At 36.7% G+C, this 24,961-nt stretch overlaps 1 protein-coding gene across 3 annotated transcripts in view; it reads right to left on the bottom strand.

Annotated features, from left to right (window-relative positions):
- Positions 1–24,961, bottom strand: part of LOC121732073 — a 325,970-nt gene that overhangs the window by 229,029 nt on the left and 71,980 nt on the right. The gene's annotated exons all lie outside the window — the stretch shown is intronic.

Genomic DNA, 24,961 nt, shown 5'->3' with positions numbered 1-24,961 from the left:
AATAAACTAGATGGCGCTTTTACAACTGGCAACTTTATTTTCAATTTTTCATTACTAAAATAACATTTATTTGCAAATTTAATATCTCAAAATTCAATTATCCATAATGTACAATATATCCAAAAGAAAAAAAGTAGCATTTTCTATCAAAACTTTGAGTTATTCACTTCAATCCTGCATCGCGCTATCGAAGTTTTTTCATTCGCTGAGTATATATAGAGGCGGCTTGCCCTAGTATATTGGAAGTGTATTCTTTAGTGTGATGTTGCTACTGTATATAGTACTAGCTCTCGCAAGCAGGTCTACAGCACGTGACGTCACGCGCTCTTTGTCAGGCTACGCTACTTGTAACGTGCGCTGCGGACGATCGCCCACGTGGCTGCGACGGCCCGGCGGCGCACTTTCCTTGGGCGGCCTTCCTAAACCTTACGCGGTTTCGTTAACTCGTTAGCTTAGCTCCGGTTAAAATCGAGCACTTCCATACTATGGCGGACGAGTGCAATACTCGATTCGCCTGCTTTTTTGTCGAAATAATTTTAAAACTATTGAATGATAACTCTACTTTTACGACTCTAGCTTAACACAGCTAAAGCTCAATGCTTTTATATAATATTGTGTAATTTTTAACCTGTGCGTATAAATAATAATAAATAATTAAGTACATAATTCGTATTAGGGATATACTTTCACCCTTAGTTATTACTTACTAAGTTCTGTACGTCATGGTTGTTTTGGTGCATAGAATTTTCATTCATTCATTCTTTTCCTGTTCTGAGTTCATATTGTGTTTTTCAAAACACATTGGTAGTCAAAAAAGGTTTTAAATAAATGTTCCAAAATGATCTCATTATGTCCTAATTGCTAACGTTTAAAAAAGTAACAAAACTGACATCAGTTTTGTCGAACTCTATTCTAAATACGTCTTCGGGAAAGGAAGGAAGCTCTTAAAAAATAAAACGTCGTAATTCTCTCGATGTTAATTTGACTTATTGCCTTGGAAAACGGTTCATTTTCGCGTGTGTTTATTTTCATCGTCTATTTTTTTTTTCTTTTTGACGTGTTAATGGACACGCGTTTTGTTTGGACGTATCGGTCCTCGGAGTGTGTTTGTACAAATTCATCTTTTTACACGAGGTAAATGTACTTCCTGAATTTATGTAGTAGAAACTGGTATTGTTTTGAAGAATTACTAGTGAGGTTTCAGTTTGAAGTGAGTATCTAAATCTCTGAATTAAGTTAGTAGGTATACACTATACAGTAATTATATTATAATAATTTGATACATAATTACTAACTTCAATCATTGTTACTAAACGTGTGGTTTTAATCTAAATTCTAAATAATAGGAGATTAAGGGCCTGTTTCACCACTTTCTGATAAAGTGCCTAATAGGCTATTCACAACTTTTTTGACAGATTCTCCATACTTGATCTGTCAAGTTAATTGGTGGATAGCCTATTCGTCACTTATCAGGAAGTGGTCAAACAGGCCCTAAGTATTGGATTTTACACGTAGATTAATAGTTTGCGCACACTATTCAATAGAGCTTTTTGGTTTTACTTGCTGGGTTAATTCCAGCCGGAACCTTGCAGACTCTATTAAAAAAAGAGTAGTGCAGAACAAGTTACTACATGATATTAATCCATACATCCATACCAACGCCTCCGTGGTCTAGTGGTATAGAGCGCGGCTCTTGACTCGGAGGTCGTGGGTTCGATTCCCGCGTTGGAAACATGTTATTTCCAAGTTTGGTTAGGACAATGCAGGCTGATCACCTGATTGTCTGACAAGCAAGATGATCCATGCGTCGGATGGGCATGTAAAAAGTCGGTCCTGCGCCTGATCTCTCGCCGGTCGTGTCGGTCTTCCGTCCCACTGGGTTATGAGAGTAAAGGAATAGAGAGTGCTCTTGTGTACTGCGCACACACTTGGGCACTATAAAATTACTCCTGCGTAACTGGCCTGGTTTCAATGAATCCGGCCACCGTCACCGAAACCGGTGTGGGAGCTATTATACATCCATACCAATGTCGTAAATGCGAATGCGAAATGTGTGTTTGTCTGTTTCCCCGTCACGCCCAAACTAGTGAACAGATTTTGCTGAATTTCGATATGGAGATATACTCGAGTCCCAGGAAAGGACTTAGCATACATTATATCCCGGAAAAATGTACAGTCACACGATAAACGTACCGTATAATTTATACGTGGGAGAGCCAGGCTTCGGCACGAATGGGCCGGCTCGACCGGATAAATACCACGTTCTCACAGAAAACCGGCGTGAAACAGCGCTTGCGCTGTGTTTCGCCGAGTGAGTGAGTTTACCGGAGGCCCAATCCCCTACCCTATTCCCTTTCCTACCCTCCCCTATTCCCTTCCCTTCCCTACACTCCCCTATTACCCTATTCCCTCTTAAAAGGCCGGCAACGCACTTGCAGCTCTTCTGCTGCTGCGAGTGTCCATGGGCGACGGAAGTTGCTTTCCATCAGGTGACCCGTTTGCTCGTTTGCCCCCCTTATTTCATAAAAAAAAAAAAAACCTATTTTGGCGCAGCGTAGTTACGGGCGTCATTTACTTTTAAATAAAAACATATTGGTTTGTTTGTTGAGCAGCTATTTCAACTTTTGCCTGACCCGCTGACTAGGAGTCCTACCGTCAGACACCAGCTTTATCAATAGAAAAGTAAGTTAAATATATCGATCAGTTGGGAAACACTCAATTTAAATACACTAAGTACGGGATTGCATCACAGAGCACTGAACTTCACGCAATTAGCTCTACACGGTGACCACACGGACGGGATATTGGAGACTACGGGGATAAACGAGCTGCGGAATCGCCTGATGGTGTGGCATAGTAAGTGAGACATACTAGGGTACCCGCGTAGCGTAACCGCATGATGATTGTCAAGTGGTCAACATTTTTTTTAAGTCTTTTTAAGGCGATCCATTTGTGAGTGGTATAAGATTCTTATTCCTGAATTTTATTGAAAAATTCTCAGAATAATAATAATTGTGTTCAGAAAAAGTCCTGAAAATGCTTGAATGGTAGTTACTTTAGCGTTTAAGCGCAATTGATTGCAATAAGAGATTTTCCAACGAAGATTAGGTAAGTACCTACGTGGTTAACTAATGACATCTTAACCTCTCGTAAGCTTAACATCTGTTTGAGCTTGGCTTCACTGTTTTATTTCAGTAAGTAACTAACAAGTACATAGTTAGTTTTAACCAAAGCTAACCTAAATAGCTTTTATGTATATCTGCAATGTATACTTGTACAGGTTTGCCTTACCTGTATATTTTTTGTATGAGACACCTTCACATTAAATTGAAGTATAATTTAACTTTTAAGTTTTATGTAAGTAGCTTTCTTATAATTTTTAATAATTCTAGGAGTATCCTGTATCGAGCAAAATTAGTAGTACAATTCTGTCTATTTTGGCAGTATTCAGTGGGAGGGCCATACTTCGGCACGAATGGGCCGGCTCGACCGGAGAAATACCACGGGCTCAGAGCAAACCGGCGCTGTGTTTCGCCGAGTGAGTGAGTTTACCGGAGGCCCAATACACTATCCTTTTCCCTTCCCTACCCTCTCCTATTCCTTTCCTACATTCCCCTATTCCCTTCCCTACCCTCCCCTATTACCCATATTCCCTCTTAAAAGGCCGGTAACGCACCTGCAGCTCTTCTGATGCTTCGAGTGTCCATGGGTGACGGAAGTTGCTTTCCATCAGGTGACTCGTTTGCTTGTTTGCCCCCTTATTTCATTTAAAAAAAAGTAACTAACAAGTATATAGTTAGTTTTAACCAAAGCTAACCTAATAGCTTCTATATCTGCAATGTATAGGTACTTGTACAGGTTTACCTTAACTCATACCTACCGTCACATTAAATTGAAGTAAGTATAATTTTACTTTTAAGTAAGTAGCTTTCTAATTTTTTAATAATGCTAGGAGTATCCTGTATCGAGTAAAACTGGTAGTAGGTACATTTCTGTCTATTTTGGCAGTATCATACCTAAACTTTCTTAAATTAACCTGTACGTACATACTTAAAATGTAACTTTCTTTTCCAAATATATGTGATTTTCGCTCACTGACTAGTAACTTCACAGTTAGATCTAAGATAGTGAATCACTACGTTAGGCTATAATTAGACTCACGAGTGATTTGCTCAAGACCTGAATGCAGTTGCTATTTGCAACACCGCCTTGTTTATTTACATCTTATTTGTTTATCAGTATTTGTAATGCAAAATGCCTAAATGTTTGATTTAAAATTATTTATAAATAGTTTGAAAATAAAGCTTGCTGAAACTCGAAAATGGCTTCACGTAGGCCATACCGATTTGGCTAATTTTGGTCTTAAAATAAGTAATTCAGGAGTCCATCACTTCAGGACTAATTTTGGATGGGGACAACAATTTTGTCAACAACGTCCGTTGGGACACTGATTGTTTGATTCACTGCCTGAAACACTGTTTTTTGCTAACTACTCTAAAATTAGAACGTGAATACTGCACCTCATTTACGTCACTGCAGATAAAATAGCAAGTGCATTAGAAGAACATTTTTTTTACTAATTTAACGTTCACTTACAAACTTAACGTGAAAGTTTGGCAATTATATTATGTATTTTCTCGCTGACGTGTGTAAATTTTCCATGTCATTTATGTTACGAGATGCACAGTCCCCTGTTTTCCACTTATGAGCCTTACTACCATTCTAATAAGGTCGTAGTTACTACAAACCACAAGTAAAAAGGCATCTAGTGGATGTACATTAACAATAGCAATAGTACAGTCCCGTAAGTCGCGGTCGACGGTCGGGGCGCGTCAATCATACGCCACACACCGTTCGTGGAAGGTCATTTAGATGGGTTTCATACTAAGTGTGTTTATACGTGGGAGAGCCATGCACGAATGGGCCGGCTCGACCGGAGAAATACCACGTTCTCACAGAAAACCGACGTGAAACAGCGCTTGCGCTGTGTTTCGCCGAGTGAGTTTACTGGAGGCCCAATCCCCTACCCTAATCCCTTCCCTACCCTCCCCTATTCCTATTCCCTTCCCTTCTCATCCCTAGCCTCCCCTATTACCCTATTTGCCTCTTTAAAGGCTGGCAACGCACCTGCAGCTCTTCTGATGCTGCGAGTGTCCATGGGCGACGGAAGTTGCTTTCCATCAGGTGACCCGTTTGCTCGTTTGCCCCTTTATTTTATTTAAAAAAATTCAGACCAGTCCCTTGTGACTCCGTGACCTCCGTGGTTTAGTGGTTTAGAGCGTGTCTCTTGACTCGGACGTCGTGGGTTCGATTTCCACGTTGGATGCATTCAAGTTTGGTTAGAACAATGCAGGCTGATCACCTGATTGTCTGAGAGTAAGATGATCCATGCGTCGGATGGGCATGTAAAAAGTCGGTCCTGCGCCTGATCTCTCGCCAGTCGTGTCGGTATTTCGTCCCACTGGGTTATGAGAATAAAGGAATAGAGAGTGCTCTTGTGTACTACGCACACACTTGGGCACTATAAAATTACTCCTACGTAACTGGCCTGGCCTTCAATGAAACCAGCCACCGTCAGCGAAACCGGTGTAGCAGTTATTGTCATACAAGGGACTGAGCCGACTGATTAACTGGACATGACCACCCAAAACCTGGGTAATCACTTTATGCGCCTATCCATGACCTCCTTATTTCAATTCTTTTTTCGATCCCGTTAATTTTGTGTAATTTTGTACTAATTGAATTGAAACTGAATCTACACATTATATTATTACTAATGGGAAGGTATGAATTTAGTTCCAATTTTACCCAAAGACAGCTTTAAATAATAATCGTTGCCTCTGTTACTATGCAATGCTATTCTATCGTAGATTTACCTTTACCTACGATAGGATACGTAGGATATGCAGGTTTACCTACGATAGGATGAATAAAATATAATATTATGTCGCAATCGCAATACAAAAATATCAGAAAATCGCTAATTCCTGCCGATGAAAGTTGTTTGAGAAAGAGGTTTAGGATTACTTGAGCCCACCCACTGACTCTTGTTTGACATCCATGACCATTGAGTACCTACTTATCGACCAGCCCACTACCACTTCGGTTGATTTGTTCTGTAGTTTTAGCAAACAAAGCATTGAGAACTAAAATAGAACTGAATATTTTTGCAGTAATCTATGACAGATTACCGAGGTTTTGTCTGGAATTTATCTATTCATTTGCGCTGACGTCAAAGCATAAACCAATCAACTAATTGCAATAGGTAAAAAGTTAAGAAAACTCAACTGGGCATCTCTCAGCTTCAAATTTGTGGCACAAGAATGTGACCGACAAATATAGTAAAGATATTGAACCTATATAATAATATACCCTAGCCTACCTAGATACACCCTTCTGGTAAAGTTTTGTAAAATTATACTAAGTTCTATATTATACTTTCGTTACTAAAACATCTTGTAACTCACATTATGTGATGTTATGTTCAAGTAGACATTCGCTATCGTATCGTTATACACAGATAGACATGCCATTTTAACAGAAATTTAGATAATTTGTTCAAAGGTGGCATAATTATAAATACTGTCTACAGAATAGAGACTAGAATCAGGTGTATTTTCCAAATGCTCACGAGCACATCATTTGGAAGGTTGTTTAAGGACGCACACTTTCTTCATGGCAAATAGTAAAAAAAATATATAAGTTTTTTTTTTTTTTTTTTTTATGAAATAAGGGGGCAAACGAGCAAACGGGTCACCTGATGGAAAGCAACTTCCGTCGCCCATGGACACTCGCAGCATCAGAAGAGCTGCAAGTGCGTTGCCGGCCTTTTAAGAGGGAATAGGTTAATAGAGGAGGGTAGGGAAGGGAAGGGAAGGGAATAGTTGAGGGTAGGGAAGGGAATAGGGTAGGGGTTAGGGGATTGGGGCTCCGGTAAACTCACTCACTCGGCGAAACACAGCGCAAGCGCTGTTTCACGCCGGTTTTCTGTGAGAACGTGGTATTTATCCGGTCGAGCCGGCCCATTCGTGCCGAAGCATGGATCTCCCACGTATTACTTAATTATTATATTAAGCACATGATTATCTATTTCGTTATGACACTAATAAACATCAACCAATATTTCTATAAAGAACAAAATACATTTTATCTTTATTCTAGCGTCATGTCTTTTCTTTTTATCTCTCTGGCAAGCAACCCCTTTTATCAAAGGGAAGCCACAACATATCTATTTCATCTAAGTGCCCCTTACTTAGTTCTGCCTCTTATCGCAGATCTTTAGCTTTAGCTTAAAAGCCTTATCTAGAAAATGTCTAGGGATTCCAGAAAATGTTACGAATTCAGAGATATAAGTTTTAGAATATATTTTCTACGACCATTGGATTTACCAGTAAGTAGAGATAATATTTCTTTGACTTTTTATTTGACAGGCCTTATATTTACATCTAGTATTTTTATATTTTGCTTAGAATTATAATAGCGATACGGTCAAAATGGCTACTAGTTGAAGTACTTTTTATGCGCCATTACTGATTAATCATTAGCTAAAAACTTTCTACGAAAAAAGTAACATATTGTTATATATAATATAGAATTCTGCTCCTTTTTGGAAGTCCGTTAAAAAGTATTAAGGTAAAAAGCCAATTATTGTTATTGATCCTTATTAGAATCAATCATAGAACGTCCAATATTAAGGTACTCATTAGTATTTTCAAACAAAAAGGTGCCAGTAATGGGAAGACTGACAATAATTATAGGGTAGTCTGCTAAGCTCTACTTCAGCCTTTCAAAAATGGGCGATAATACCCCGTTGTGGGCGCTGAAGGCCTAAAGGGGGGGTGGGTGAGACCCAGAAAAAAATGGGGGTGTTGTGTAGAGGCTTCAATTTGAAAGTAGGTGAAACAAAGGGGGCGCCAAATTTTTTCTTTTCTCAAAGTGGGCGGTACACAAAATAAGTTTGGGAACCCCTGCTCTACTTGAACACCACTGTAACTATATCTCCCGGTGTCCAGGAGTACTAGGGTAACGCCCCACCGCACACTTCCTGGCCAAACCGCTAGCTGTAGGTCATCCCGTTGAGTTCACGTGCACTATGACAACTCGATTTTTATCTTGCCTATTCAAAACTTAGGGTTGCCACGCTAAAGTTTTCTTGCTGTAAAAGTGTGTATTTTGAACTGTTTATTAAAATTTATTTGAAAATGTATAGTCTTATTTGTTACTAATTCAGTATTATCTACTTTAAATAACTGTGCACTTATTAATTATTGTGTGCTATCCAACTGCTCATTAATGACTTCTTTCTTATTGCTTTCAAAACAGCACGTTTTTGAATCCATTAAAATAAGATATTTAATTTTTTTTTCTTTGCAGTAGCAACCCTATTCAACGACTAGGAAAGCAGACATTCCCACGGCATCAGCGTCAGTTCTGGTCGTGATCACTCCAATTCTGCACCTTGTTAGAACCCGTACGTTGCAGCAATCTTGCGGCAATGTTTATCTTGTAATCTTAATAGTGGTTGTTCAAAATGCCCCACAACTACTGTTACTAATAAAGGGGGCAATTTATTTATTGACACTGGCAAAGAACCACACGTCAAGTGTCAACTAAACTATCTCACTCTCGTTGTGGCGTTGCAACTATCGCCACCATCCTACATCGCGCTATCAGCCTATCGAGGTTTTCTAAGTTCGTCAGATTTGAATTCAACATGGTGGGCTCTGGCCTGACCGAGTATACATGAAAGATGTTCCTTTGCGACCTCTACCATCCTCTACGCATATTCTCGACACAACATAATTTTATTGTCAAAGTATATAAGGGCCAGGCCACAACACCGCGTTGCGTCGTCGCATCGTAAAAGTTTACGTCGCAGAACGCATCGTAGAAATTTCCAATGCGACATCGTAAAGAGGTTAGAAATGCTCTAAAGTCTATGATGTAAATGATTGCCCGAAGTTTCCCACGGCGCGGAACACCCGCGCGGCAAATTGAGGGTAAATTGGAATTGATGGTGAATGTCACTGCATGCAGATCTCGGGGAACGCGGAACAACGGGCGATTCGATTAAGGGCCGTGACCTACGCGGTAAGAGCACGCGTAAACGGTCACGCGCGGAAACGACATTGGAATTGTCTGGTAGGTATAAAATAAAAAAAAAGATCGCAGGCCCAGTTGCAACAAAGAAATTACAGGGTTTACCAAACCCTGTAAAAGCGACTTCGGAAGTCTAGAAACCACTTGGTAGTTGTATTATGTCAATACGTACCTCAGCAGATGTAACATTTTTGTTTTAGATTTAATAATAATGCAACATGTTATGTAGGCATAATGAGGAATTAGTACCTACCCTTAGCCTATGCCAAAAATTATAAAACTATTTTTTTTTCAAACGCACCAATAATTACTTATTGCAAAAATTAACTCACGTTTCCCTAAACTCTAAGGTTGGGTTACACCAGAGGCGTTGTTAAAGTTAAAGTTATGGTCAAAGTTATGGTTTTAGTTAAGGCTAATTTAACTTTAACCTTTGACCACAGAATTTGATACTAAGACGTTGCTGGTCCGACAAGGCTTTATAAGAACGTGGGCGGGGGCGCTGCTGGCAAAGGAGAACCGTCAAAAATGGCGTTTTAGTATGATGACAGCGTTAGTTCCTTTTTTCGCCACGTGCATTTAAAGCCTTGTCGAGCTTTAAGGTTATGTTTAAATATGGCGTCTTGATGGCGTCCATTTTTAACTTTAACCAAAGATTTGTCATTTTGCATTGTAGTTAAAGTTATAGTTTAAGTTACAGATATATGTAGTTAAAGTAAGTTGGTGCAAACCCACCCTAAAGTAATATGAACAAGGTAACTATTCAGTGATCTGTATTGCCAACGGAATCCACAAAAACATTACTTGTAAGAGCTTCTCTGCCTAAATAAATAGTCGTTGTAAAAGCACCAGTCATGGTGTTACGTAAACCGAGTTTATTCGTCCGTTGATTGGATATTTGGATACAGAATTAGTTGTATACGATTGTGCAACTCAGTGTTTTTCAACCTGTGGGTCGCAACTCCCTGCTGGGTCGCGAAGCTTGAAGATCGACAAAACTATTTCAGTAAGTAATAATAAAAAAAAATAACAAAATAAAAAGATTAATAAATTAAGTAGGATAATAATTTTAACAAAAGGATATATTTATAAACAAATATACTTACAATATGATGAAAAAGCGGTCGCATAATATTTTTTCATACCAGGTGGTCGCATAGCAAAACAGGTTGAAAAACACTGGTGCAACTGACTGCGGAAGTGTAAGACTTGCCAGCACTCCAATAAAGTTGAAAACTGTGTTATAATGTTCTACATCTCTTCATTCTGTCTTGGTAATTAGTTGAGACGAAGAACTGAAGTGATGAAGTTTTGTTACTTGTATGGATATTTCATAATCGACTTATGAATTTCATTTCAGTAATTTTCATAATCAAGATCTCCATATACCGCATTTCAGCGGTCAGCAGGTTAAATTTTCATTAATTGTAATGCGCCTAACTTACTTTTCGTTACAATTCTATCATACCTTCTTAACAATGGGATTTTTTGATTTGGAACAATGAGAGAATTTATACGTGGGAGAGCCATGCTTTGGCACGAACGGGCGGGATTGACCGGAGAAATACCACGTTCACAAAGAAAACCGGCGTGAAACAGCACTTGCGCTGTGTTTCGCCGAGTGAGTGAGTTTACCGGATGCCCAATCGCCTACCCTATTCCCTTACCTTCCCTACCCTCCCCTATTACCCTATTCCCTCTTAAAAGGCCGGCAACGCACCTGCAGCTCTTCTGATGCTGCGAGTGTCCATGGGCGACGGAACTTCCTTTCCATCAGGTGACCCGTTTGCTCGTTTGCCCCTTATTTCATTAAAAAAAAAACAATGGCGATAGTTTTTATTCATATATCCATAATCCATTGCTGTCGGCTTTACTTGCTACATCATTCAAATCTCTACCTGTGTAGATAAAGATTTGAACGACTATAAGACTTTTCAAGAAGGAAGAATTACTAGCCTTTTTCTCTCTCTCAAAGTGAGCTTTCACCACTGGGGTGATTTAATAATTCTTTCTCTCAGCGGCATGCACTAATTTTATACCCACGTCATATGCACTAGAAATAGCTAGTTATTCCCGTATCTGACATCATTGTTCTGTGAACTACATAAATAGTGCACCGATCTGCTATAGGCCCACTGACATTTACGGCTGTAGGTACATCACTCGCTAGTCGCTACTGAATCCATAACCCCAAGTTATAGCATAGAGATGGCTTTAAAAACTGTTGTGTTAATAGTCTAATATTACTATTGTTTCTGATTTAAAAGTTAACGCAATTATTCGTAGGCTTTACATAAAAGGAGTACGAATAAGCCCGGGCGCGCACTAGCGGCCAGGCCGCGGCGGCCATCGAAAGTATGGTGTGGCCGCTGGTCGTGTTGCGCGGGCCAGGTGCGTGTGGTCTATGGCGGTTTCATACAAATTGCCGTATCTCGTTGGCCGCGGCGGCCTGGCTGCTGCGGCCCGGCCACGGCGGCCATCGAGATAGATACCTTTGTATAAAAGCGCCTTAGACCACGCGCACCTGGCCGCAACACGACCAGCGGCCACACCATACTTTAGATGGCCGCCGCGGCCTGGCCGCTAGTGCGCACCCGGGCTAAAACGGTTGTCTTCCTCTCTAGCTTTTTGAAGACACAATGTAAGCCAAAATATACAGGGTGTAACAAAACTAAGTGATAATACTTTAGGGTGTGCAAGGGTACCCTATACAGGGTGCAATTAAACCTTCCTGCCAAATTTTTTCCAGGGCTTAGGTATCAGTAGGAGAGTCTATTTAACCAAAAAAAATTGAGTGTTATTTTTTTTCAATAACATATTTTATCATATTTAAAATCTTTTTAGAACGGTCACTCGCGGCGCGGGGGAATGAGATTGGGAAACGCGGGGAGAAACGCGCGCGCGGGGTCACATCACGCGCGGGCGACGCGTCGTGTCCATTAATTGTAGTGTTTTTTAGGATAACTTTCGGAAGCTATTTCTCAACATTTTAGTACTGTGTGATTATAAAAGAAAAAATACGTGTATTTTTATTTTTAACAAGGATCAATATATCAAAATTTGGCAGGAAGGTTTAATTGCACCCTGTATATAGTTCAGTGTGAAAGTAGCAGCGCTGAAACAGTAACTTTTTTCACTTTTATATGGAAAAAATCATGACGCTGGAACACTTGCCCATACAAATCGCAAAAACATTTTTGCTCTTTCAGCGCTACGCCTTTCACAGTAAATTCTATGTTATAAGAGATACAAGCAAACCCTACAGTTTTATCATTATGTTTTGTTACACCTTGTATAATCTTAGGTACACATCCTCTTTCACTCGTATGGATTTTTCTATCATGTTTTGCGAAACAAATAAATGCATACTTTTTCCATATTTTTACTTTTTACCCTTCCCGTATTTAACCCAGCTACAGCATCACGGGTGCAATTGACCGGATCTGTTTAAAAACGTGCGACTCCCCGAGGGTTGACGTTTCATAGCCGCAAATATTAAAACCTCTTGAAAGCGTTTCAAAAGATTTCTCGTCGCTCGTTGCACCACAAAATTTGTATGCAAAATTCCATGTCTGCGCAAACAGTAATTTAGACTGCGTATCCCGCCAATTAACTTTAGAAACATAGAACATGATTATTCATTTCTCTCGACAGCAACTGCATTATTACAGTACTTTTTAGGAGTGTGCACACTGAGTCGGCTCGTGCCGGGACAGCGCGCGGAGCTCATCGCAAAAATCCGTCTCCATACAATTTGTATGAAAGCGGATGCGCGTATCGCACACTGTGTCGGGGCGCAGCGGATTTCCGCTTCCATACAAATTGTATGGAGGCGGATTTTTGCGATGAGCCGTGCTCAGCGTGCCGGGGACGCTGAGCCCCGGCACGGCTCGTCTCAGTGTGCTCACTCCTTCAGGATACCCACTTGCCTCTACATGTTCAAAACATAAAATATGGCAAGAATCAAAATACTGCGCTAAAAAGAGTGAATAACTCGCATACTTTTCATAAACTAATAGAAAAAAAAGGAGCATAATATTATATGTAATTACTTCCTCTTTTAAACGATATACAGCGGCGGCAGTAGATATACCTACTGCTGTCCCTCCATATTATGAATTTTCCAAGAGAGTTTGTATACTTTCTTTGAAGTTATCGTCTTTTGTTAGGGTTCCATAGCCAAATTGCAAAAAACGGAACCCTTATAGATTCGTCATGTCTGTCTCTCTGTCTGTCCGTCCGTATGTCACAGCCACTTTTCTCCGAAACTATAAAAGCTATACTATTAAAACTTGGTAAGTAGATGTAGTCTGTGAACCGCATTAAGATTTTGATACAAAAATGGAAAAATTATAAAAAATGTTAGGGGTCCCCATAGATACAACTGAAACAAAAAAAAAATTTTTCATCTAACCTATGCGTGTGGGATATTTATGGATAGGTCTTCAAAAATTATATTGAGGTTTCTAATATCATTTTATTCTAACATGAATAGTTTGCGAGAGAGACTCTTTCAAAGTGGTAAAATGTGTGTGTCCCCCCTCTAAATTCTAAAGTAAGGGCATGATAAGTATTAAAAAAATATATGATGTACATTACTATAAAAACTACCAACGAAAATAATTGGTTTGAACGAGATCTAGCAAGTAGTTTTTTTTTATTTATATCATAAATGGTAAACCTTAAATTAACTTTTATTAAATCAACTGAAATATAAAAATAAATCAAAAAACTTTTAATTTCATAAAAATAAACTTTATTGCTGCTGCGGAACCCTTCATGGGCGAGTCTAACTCGCACTTGGCCGGTTTTTTTAATTAATTGTCACTATCTAATGGAAGTTTTTACTTGAATAATTAGCTATTGTTCAAATTATATCGAAGACTATTGCGGTAAGTTAAAGATCATCGAAATTTGTCGCTTTGTGGCCAGGCATTAGGACAACCAGGCTTTGCGGTTTAGCTTATGAAATAGACAATGAAAATAGATACGGTGGTGTAACAGTTTCAAAAGCCATTGTTTTATTTTGGGCTCCTAAGCAGCTGTGTCAACTGATTCTCCGCGGTCCTAAAACAGAGTTAACGCGGCGTGTAAAATATTCAGTTGAACCTTCGAAATGTTAAAGTCATCTAAGGAGTAAGGACTAAAAAATTAATGTGCGAAATTATATTATTAAGTTTTTTTAAGATTCAATTCTCAGTCAGTCAAAAAATCTGTGAAGTTTTGGTCATGCTACAAAAAATGGTACTAGCTCAAAAATCTAAAATTTTGTTTCATGAATATATTTTAAACCTCTCTAATGTTAATATATTTTCTAGCAATGAGATGTTGCTAGCAGTCTCAACATTATTTTTCGCTTATCGCATATTTTTTTCTGTAATATCAACCCCTAGTACCTAGTGGCAATAAATATCAAACGAAGGTCAAACTGTTAAAATGCGGAATCATTCGATTATCTCGTATAAGTTATGTGATGGGCGCTAATGGCACTTTATCAGCGCTGGGTTAACCGCAGATATGGTAAATGGGCTCTACACACGCCTGTAAATAATATGGGCGTCTTGAGCCTTTATCTATCATTTTATTGGAACATCCTAAAAACACATTTATTAAGTAAGATTCGCTGAAAAAAATGGTAAATTTTATCTAAATATTATTTTTTCAACGAAATATTTTAATCCGTCCATCGTAGGTATCGCAGACACAATAGATTTTCAATTGTTATGCTGGCAGCCGGCTGCCGCTTGGAGCTTGATAATATTATGTTAATACTTCTTATTATTTTTAAGTTTTTATATTATTTAACCAAAAGAGAACCTAATCATTTATTTGGAACATTTACGCACTCCGCAATTAATTTTCCCTACAAAATTTTGTTTAAAACCTACCTTAGCAACAAAAAGCATTATGTTTCACATCGCTAATTTAATCGCTAAAAGTGTGAAGGTCCAAAAATAAAAGATTGTTTAATTAAAAATAAGCCAGGCGGCGCGGGCGCATCAAAGCATTAAAAACGCTTAATTGAGTTTACTATAAGATAAAGTCGGTTAGACTCGGTTCGTTTATCGCACAACAAGTAATCTCAAGAGATTAACTTACTCGTTCATAGACTAAACCTTTTAAAATGTCTATTACTTTGTTTGCATTCTGTTTTTGTGTTGTAAATAAAGTTCAAGGTGAACAGAAACTTACTTATTTTAGGTCCGTGCACAGATATTTCATGTTAATAGAGTCAGGAATAAACATAAAACAGTAACTTTGTTTCGTAGATATTCACTTATGAAGATAGCAAACTGCTCCCGTGCGCTTATCAGTTGAGTAAATTATGCTGCACTTGCTCACGGGTTAATGGATATCAGTCAACAAATAGATGCATAGGTGTAAAGAAAATCATGGCTTGTCGCGACATCCATCATCTAGACGGCTCTAAATACAAATTATCTAAAAATAAACTGACCAGCGACAACGAACTTAGAAAAATGTGTTTACCTCGCCAGCGTTATTATAGTGTTCATTGCTACATTAGCCTTGTATAAAGGGCCAGTTATATTAGTCTGATATGCAGAATATTGGCAGTTAAGCTTACTGTTACTGGTACAAGGAAAAGGCTTATTTGAAAGTATGGAGAGTAGAAAAAAATTCACGTTGTTTAATGTGTTCCTACACATCAAGATTTAAGACAAAGGATAAGAGATTGATCGGTTCATTGAATGACTCTGTGGTCAAATAACGCAACGACAAAATATCTGAGGGAATTATAATATTTTTATCATAGATAAAAATTTTATTTCGTATTTGTCTTTCATTAATATTAGCATTAAGCATGCACTGTAACAGTTTATCTGCACAAATGTTACCCATATTATACACCAACAGTGGCAGTGTAATGTGTCGCACTCTGTAATGCTTCATTAATGATAATACTAGCTGTTTGACCGAGCTTTGCTCGGTATCCGATGAAAATGACATTTTCTAGAAATTATTCCTAGCTAGATCGATTTATCGCCCCCGAAACCCCCTATATACTAAATTTCATGAAAATCGTTGGAGCCGATTCCGAGATTGCAATTATATATTTATATACAAGAATTGCTCGTTTAAATATATAAGACTAGGTTCATCTAATTGTATAAATCACAGGTTTATGATGGAAATCGAGATGAAACAAAATGGATAACAAGACAACATTATTACAGATAATGTATTGTAGAGAACTACCAAGGTATTCCGTGTATTACTTACACTCTACTTTATCCCGTGTATTACAGGCTTTACAATGTCATAACAACATACAAACAAGAAAAAGAATGTATCCCTACTGAAAAAGTGTATTCCGTATATCCAGCACCATTCTGTGTAGCACCTAAGCTTTTTCAAATCACAAAAAATAGACAAACAAGGCAAAGAATGTATCGTAGAGACTACCACGACTTCTGCTAAGAAAGTGGTTTATTATATCCTACTTCATTCCGTGTATTACAGGTTTTACAAACTAAAAAAATGGGCAAACAATGTATCCTACCGAGAAAATGTATTCCGTATAAAATATCCTGCTTTATCGTGTGTATCATAGGCTTTACAAACTCATAAAAAATGGACAAACAAGCCAAAGAATGTAGAGAAGTACCGACTACCGAGGAAGTGCTGACGACCGTGCCAACATCCGATCTGGCTGCTGGCAGCCGTCCACTGGTCAATGCCACACGTGGAATCAATGTATCGGTGGCTTAAGTATTTGTATACAATTATTCGAATATTGGGCATATTATGTATTTCGTATAAAAAGTTTAGGGCCTGTTTCACCACTTTCTAATAAAGTGCAAAGGTTATGGCAAAAGGGCACCTAGATTACTCAAAACCTCAAATTAAAGGCACGGCGTTTTACATAATATTCAACCAAAGTGGCTTGCAGTTGTGATTAGTTAATGTGAACACGGCTTGTATCATTGGTTGAATGAAAATCAATATTTTTAATTTTTATATATTTTTATGAAACTTCTTTCTCTTCTTCTTCTTTAGTCTTTACTATCATACTCGTACGTCTTAGTAATTAACACTATTCTCTACATATTATATAAATTCTCCTTTAGCTATACTAAACTTCGGTTTTAAATAGGAGTTCATTAGGTAATTATTGTGACACTAGTAGAAAACTGAAATTTCAGCCACTATTAGAAACTTTATATTTTATGAGCGTCTTTTGTTTTGCAATGAGTCACTGTTGTGAATGAACCATGTCACTGGCAGTCTCCCAGAATAGAAAATCGCTAATTATATCGAACACGCTCGATATTGGAACGTGCGTCGATTTGTTCTTCTATTCATAACATACTCTTTGTCGCTATATTTTCTGGTGGTCTTAATTAACTTTTTTATTTTTTTTATCAAAAGTTATTTTAAGCTTAGAAAGAGCTCAACAGTTTACACTATAAAGAGACAAAACGAAGCCCTAACCCTCTAAACCCCTGCCCTAAGCTATTTAAGATTTAGGTATGTACATCGCCAAGCATATTTTTCTATTAAATATAGTATTTTTTACACAAAATGTCCAAGGCTAAAAAATGTATATTAAGATATAAGTATTATATGTTTTAACGAGAAATAAATCTTAGCTTAAAATTAGGGAATTGAGAGGATTTTAATTTTTAAGTATAAAAAAGTAAAATTAATTTTAAGTTAAAAAAAGTTGCATAAGTAGCAAACCAGTCAAACTAAATTCCTTAAATTTTCACACTAAGACGCGATACTTAAAATGCAATTTAAATTTAGAACTCTGCTCACGATCCAATATAAGATGGAAGATAATGAAGGTAGGTGGGAAACTTATTTTCGAAGTCTTCGCCGAACTAACTGTACGCGTTACGTCATTTGAATATAGAGTTAAGAAAAATGTATTTTTACCGAACAACGCAATTCTTTGTTCTTTTTTCAAATTCAAATTATTTATTAAGCACACAATAATATTATACAATAGTATAAAAGCTAGATAGCTTACATCACGTCGTCTAAACCCATGCTAAGTAAAAACTTGTGTTATGGCAATCAGACAATTATAGTATAATATATTAGTCCTCGTTAAATAAATTAACTTAATATTATAAAGGTATATGGTCTTACTACAAAAGATTTAAACACCCGTTGAAAACATTTGGTTAGAGAAAAATTCAGTAGAAAATGGTTTCAAAACAACTGTTCAACAGATGTTTAATATTTTGTGGTAAAACCGATAGAATCTCCAGAATATAGTTTAAGGCAACATAGTTTAATAAATTTAATTCAAGATAAGTTGGAACTAAGTAGTATTAATAATATTATAATACACATAATTATTTATCTCTCGGAAGGCACATATTAAGTCAATCCGACACTTTTTATGAACAGCAAAATCAAGACTTACCCAAGATTAAAAAATAATCCGAACTAAGTAAACTTCTTAGTAATATTTTACACTATTGTAGAGCTTACAAAAGAATCGAGTAACAAAGCTTCTTAAAAGCTCTCGTGCTTTAGACTTTAAAATGGCAAATTTCAATGGCTCTAAAAATAGCTCGAAAAGCTTTTTGTTAAAAATATTAAGGCATGTTAACACAAGTTGTTTATTACCATCATCATTGCGGACAGAGAACACTTCGTGTATAGTTCGTTCAAAGTTAATTTACCTGAGAGTAATCCTTCTGTCGTTGGAATAGAGGTTAATTTAAAAGAAGAACTTGGTCGTGTAACGATGAGACAGGTCCGCACGACTTCCTATAAAGACTATAATGATACAGTGTTTACATAGTTTTGCCCTTATTCTAAAGTAAAGTTATTGTCAAGGCAATATACACAGTACAGACCTACAAGCATCTTGCGGCAATTTACATATGGGTGTGGATGCTTAACAGCTGTCACTCAAAATGACACCAACGTTTTCGATTCGGCTATAAAAATGATGGTAGTATCATAAAAGTATCATTCGTTTTTCTGTGGTTTTTCCTAAACTGGATGACATTGTCAAGTGTTTGAAACAGCTTTCCAAATAGCATTTACAATATGGCGGCGTTAACCTGAGTGTAGAGCTGCGGGCTAAAATGGTCACATTTAGCAATTCCTCTCATTCAATTCAGCAAATGAATTGTTAATTAACTGTCAAACTGACAAATGTCTAATTAGTACGAACTAGACATGAATTGCAAGCAGACTTGCATTTTGCAGTTTAAAAAAATTAATCATAATATTATTATGCTTCTCCAAAGCGACAATTTTAGCCCCGCTGTACTACCAACACTTTTTAACTGAACGGCTCTCTTGTCACCTCTTGTCACGTTAATTTGTCGAGACGAATCTGTATGCAACATGATATTATATTACTAAAATAAAGTCATTAATAATAAAAAAAAAAAACGTTAAGCTAATCCAGCTTTAAACGCAAGTAGAAATGTAATAAAAGAACAAGAGCGATTATTTCTCCAACATTGAAGCAACATTTTTATGCAAGGTGGTCGAAATAGTTTAAAATGATTAATGAGCCCAGTAAACCTTCATCAGCTTTGAAGCAATTATAATCAATTTACTCGGTATCCTTTTTAGTTTGTTTCACCTGTTGCTTACAAAAAATATTAATCCTATCAGATGGACGGCAAATAGGACGAATCAATCAACTGAATTATCGCATAATGGTATAAAAACCAGGGGACCTATTTTCAGGATTCGAATGCCACTTTGAGCACAGACTGTTTCACTCGCATTACATCACGCTTGACTTGACAGCTTGCGTTCGAAGCGACATTTTATTCGAGGCATGAGAATCAGGCCCAAGACCGTTAATCGGCGCACGAGTCATCCCAGCTGTTTGATTGGCCGACTTTTTGTGTTCGAAATTCAAACAGAGGCAGAATATGCGCAATTATCGCAGCGAGCGGACGTGTCTGTCACCTGCGTATGCGCATAATTTAAATTTCGAAATTGCGAAAAAATTGCAACGAAATTACTGAACACTTTCTTATTGTGCTTTCTTTGAACAAAGAGATATGAATCGCAATTTAATGTTGAAGCTGGCTATACACAAGCCCTCCATTAATCCAAATTGCGTATACAAAGTCCAAAATGATTAAATAATGTAAAACCCCATTTAAATGTTTTCGAAAGAGATTCATTTTGTAAAGAAAGTTTGCAAATCTTCTCTGTCATAATATTATTATATTTTCTGCTCTACAAAGAGAATATATTATTAGACGCTATTAAATTACGTAAATAATCCAAAAATTAGAAAGGCCAAGAGATTTTTTTCATTATTTTATGTTAAAACTTTCACACTATCTTTTTATACAATACTAAAATATTTAAAATTACAGTCCCATTCGCTGAATGTTCAATGAAATTTCTGGTTTCACATTCACATTTCTTTTGGTGCTCGGACCGCACTATTATATAAGTTTCCTGTACTAACAAATTCATTATAATATTTTCCTTGTCCGCGACATCCCAGTGAAACTGGTTACATTATACGAAATAGGGGGCCCACAAATGTCGGACAGAATAGGACAGGGTGCACCTGCCACGCGCTTCCTGCTCACTCGCTTTTTACTCCTTTCTTTGGCATTTCCTGAAATGATCGACGCAGACTAATTGAATTACAGAGAGTCTTTGTAGTTTCTTTTTTATTTGAAATTCAAATACATTATCATATTTTGAGCCTGTCTTCATTAGCGTTCGATATTTTAAAAAATATGTTTCTTTTTAATGCAATAACATTGTACAGTTACCACAAAAATTAACAAAATAATCTTCACATGTTGTTCAAAAAGAATTTAACAAACCTACTTTACTTTGTAATTACTTTGTTGCAAAATTACAGAAGATAAAAAGGCAAAAATATGATTTTGTAATAACAGTTCTCGATTGGAAAAGATGGGGTATTGTTACATTGTAGTGTTGTTATTGCGAAAAGGATCTTTAAACCACAAACCATACAATAGGCCTGTTAAAAAGTCTGTCACTACAACGATAATTGCAAACCACTTTAAAAATATAACGTATGAAAAATAAAATTACCAGCAATTTATAAACAGTTTCTGTATAATAGAGCTGATAAATATAATATCATCACTGCCTTAAATTTTGGATTTGAATTTATTTTGTTCCAAGTTTTACAAATTATGATAGCTAAATATTTGTTATTCTAAGGGCCTGTTTCACCACTTTCTGACAAAGTGCCGAATATGCTGTTCACAACTTTATTGACAGATTCTGCATACTTGATCTGTCAAGTTAATTGGTGGATAGCCTATTCGTCACTTCTCAGGAAGTGGTGAAACCTTGTGGTGCCCTTACAATTGAAATTTTATTTACTGCCTATTTATAAGATAAATATGTTTATTCGACTTCATAAGTATAAAAAATACCCTTATAGAATATCATAATTTTGTTATTTATTCTAACCACTATTTTACGTTTTCTTTTGGTTCCTTTACCTATAGTCCATAGAGTATAATAGTATATACCTATGATTTTAATCTTTCCAAAACCCGTTCATTACTCTATGTAATATTATACCGTTGTCATGTTCAAGTGACCGATATAACGACTTTCATTCACCAGCTTTTTGAGTGAATCCCGCGTTTTTGTTCAAACACAATGTATGCTCTTCAATCTCACGATGAATGGGTAAAACAGTTTTTAGTGTTTTTACCATCTTAATAATTATTACTTTTAGAAAATCTACCGTTCGCGTTACCTACTAGTTGATGTCAGCAACTCGCTGGAACGGGGAACCGTTCATTTTTCGGTATAAAAGTATCCTATGTTAATCTTTGCCGTTACTCAAAGTATCTTCATACCGAGCACTGCCAAGCAGCAAAATCGGTTCAGCGGTTTGGGCGTGAAGAGGTAACAGGCAGGTAGACAGACTGACAAACTCACTTTCACATTTATAATATTAGTATGGAAGTATTTAAATTCTTAGTTTTAGTAAAATAAAACGAAAGTAAAGAGACTTTTTGCCGTAATGTAATTTTTTTTTATGTTTTGCAATATCTGTTAAAACCTAATGGATCAGTCAACTTTTACACCCATTACCGGGTCTTCAAAGTATTTCAAATGATACTTAAGTAATTGAATATGGCACATATAAAAATACTTGAATAAATTCTACTAGCTGCAGAATGCGTGTGATATATGTAATAGACTGTATAATTGCTATACCATATTCATTATTTTGGTATATACGTAAAACACCGTCTACAAGACCACATTTTTAAATAAGAAACTAAATGACGTAAAATCGAAATTCGTTTATAGCGCGGGAACCGTACATTTTTCCGTAATAATCTAATATTCTAATATCCTTACGCGTTTCTAAAAATATTCCCATACCAACTTCATCTACATCGGTTCAGCCCTAAGCGTACTTTACTCTTAAAGGGCTGAACTGTGGCTGAACCCGGTATCGGTATCCCGAACCGAAGGGGTAACTCTCTGTTACCTGCAGATAAACATTTCCATTTATTTATAATATTCGTTAAGATAAGGCACTTATACAAGAAAGTTATGTATACTTAGATCGAAAATATTTCTTGCTCACGTTGACTCTAGGATATAATAATGAGGAATAGAAGCGCCGCCGAAGTGCTTAATTTTCAATTTTGTATCATGAAGTCTTATGTATGAGATGCAGCATACCTGAAACAAGAAAAAAATATTGTTAGTCACAAAAGTTCACAATAATTGTGCTAGTTTCTTTACAGCTATATTTCAAAGGGACACCGTAGCGGGCAATGGAATAAACTCAATACATTTTTGTTGAACTTTTAATTTCATTAAAATTAAGTAATAACTAAATATACCTATAATAGCACGAGAGAAATATCAAAATAACCGCTCCATAGAAATATTTTGAGAAATAAGTACCTATAAAGAACAATTGTAATTGACACTTGACAGTTATAGACAGTTATTATGATCATTAAACCCCGATATCGATTTGAGATAAAATTAACGAGTTAATCGTCAGTTAACGTAACCGGCGATCAGAAACAAAAGGTTAAAGGCTTTGTTTCGCTGAGTGCTGTCACATAAATACTGAGCACATACTGATATGGATCGGCGTGATACAGGGCCGGATTCAGCTTTAAATAAAAAGAAAAAAAGTGGAGTTGGAAATAACACGGAAATGTGTGTATGTGTAATATAAACTTGGCAATGTTTATTGTAGAGGTAGTTTTTTAAAATGTAGGCTTTTGGTAAATAAGTATTGAGTCAAAGTAAAATAACGTATAATATGCTAGCATTTTCTGTGCTTCATGCCTTTTACCCGGATTTTATTCTAAATCCACCTACTTGATAGTTCTCCTAAACTTTTAGATTATACCAAATCTTTCCCTATATAAATGTACCAAACCTGCATGGTAGTGTTCTTAAAGTTTGTAGTTTATACCAAACCTACCCTGGTACCAATACCAATATTTGTACCGATCTTTTGTACTAAATGGCCCTAATTTAAGGGCTATATTCGAATCAAATATCCCTGGCGAGGTCATCAGCCGATACGCGGACCGCACGCGAGTCCACTCCAGCCGAGAGCTCTCCCACTCTCCGCTCGCGCTTGTGCAATGTATTTTTATTTCCACACATCGCAATGTTTGTTTTTCAACTTCATTCAATATGATGTTTGGTTTTTTTGTTTATGATTGTGTGGTCGGTTTTGTTATCTTTTAAAAAAGTTTTAATGCGATCTCTCTCAAAAAAAGCTGGTTAATAGGTACAATAAAAATAATAAAGTGTTAAGGTTTGTTTGTTTTCAGCTTGAGACTACGCTCATTTTGATGATACATATCACAAACATAGAAATCAAGTTGAAGGATAAATGCAAATTTTTGCAGAAAATATGTACGGTTTTCGCGAAATACTCTGTCAGAGCCATAGGTAATATGTATTATATTAAATTACTAGCTGTTACCCGCGACTTCGTCCGCGTCAACAAAATGTTAAATACATAGGTAAAAAATAAAAAAGTAAAAAAAATGTCCTCTTCCTTTTTGGAAGTCGGTTAAAAAGTAGCCTTAGTTACTCCTTATTACATCAGCTATCTGCCAATAAAAGTCCCGTCAAAATCGGTCCAGCCATTTCGGAGATTAGCCGGAACAATAGACAGACAAAAATTCTAAAAATTGTTATTTTGGTGTAAGTACCGTATAAATATTCATATGCATGTAGTAAAAAACGGTTATTTTAATATTACAAACAGACACTCCAATTTTATTTATATGTATAGATTTATGTTATGTTTATTTTCGGGAGCTGTGTCACAGTACAGCTCCCAACGCTAAAATCACTGATCTCGTATTGAAATTAAATATGCCTTATTTATAAGCTTTTTAATCGACTTCCAAAAAGGAGGAGGCTATATGTTCAGCTGTGTTTTTTTTTTAATTTTTTATTTGTGTATGTTCAACGATTACTCCGCCGTTTGTGAACCGATTTTCGAAATTTTCGTTTTGTTGTATTAGTCAATGTATATGATTTTAAATCAATAAATTATTATTATTATTACTTTAGTATCAAAACTGACTAAAATACTTTTTTTTCAAGTAAGCATTTCTCAATGTGTTTTGTATTGCTGCAATAGTCTCAACTCTCAAGACAGTCGTGTCTCAATCGAGCGCGCCCTTAGAAGCTTGAGGCACGTACGGTCGCCGGAAGCTCGTCCGCTGAATCACTGAATCTGCGGCAGTCGACTTGTTACATGATAAATATTAATTAGCGGCGGAAGAAGGGTTAATTAAGAGATGTAGGTCAAAATTAATGTCTGTTAAATGAAGTTCGTCCCTGTCTTTAAAACTTTATGTAGCATCAAAATTATATTATTACGACTTACGAGATATAA

Source organism: Aricia agestis, chromosome 11, assembly GCF_905147365.1.
Source record: "Aricia agestis chromosome 11, ilAriAges1.1, whole genome shotgun sequence".
Lineage (NCBI taxonomy): Eukaryota > Metazoa > Arthropoda > Insecta > Lepidoptera > Lycaenidae > Aricia > Aricia agestis.
The sequence above is the reverse complement of the archived record's forward strand: the minus strand, read 5'-3'. Positions and strand labels throughout refer to the sequence as shown.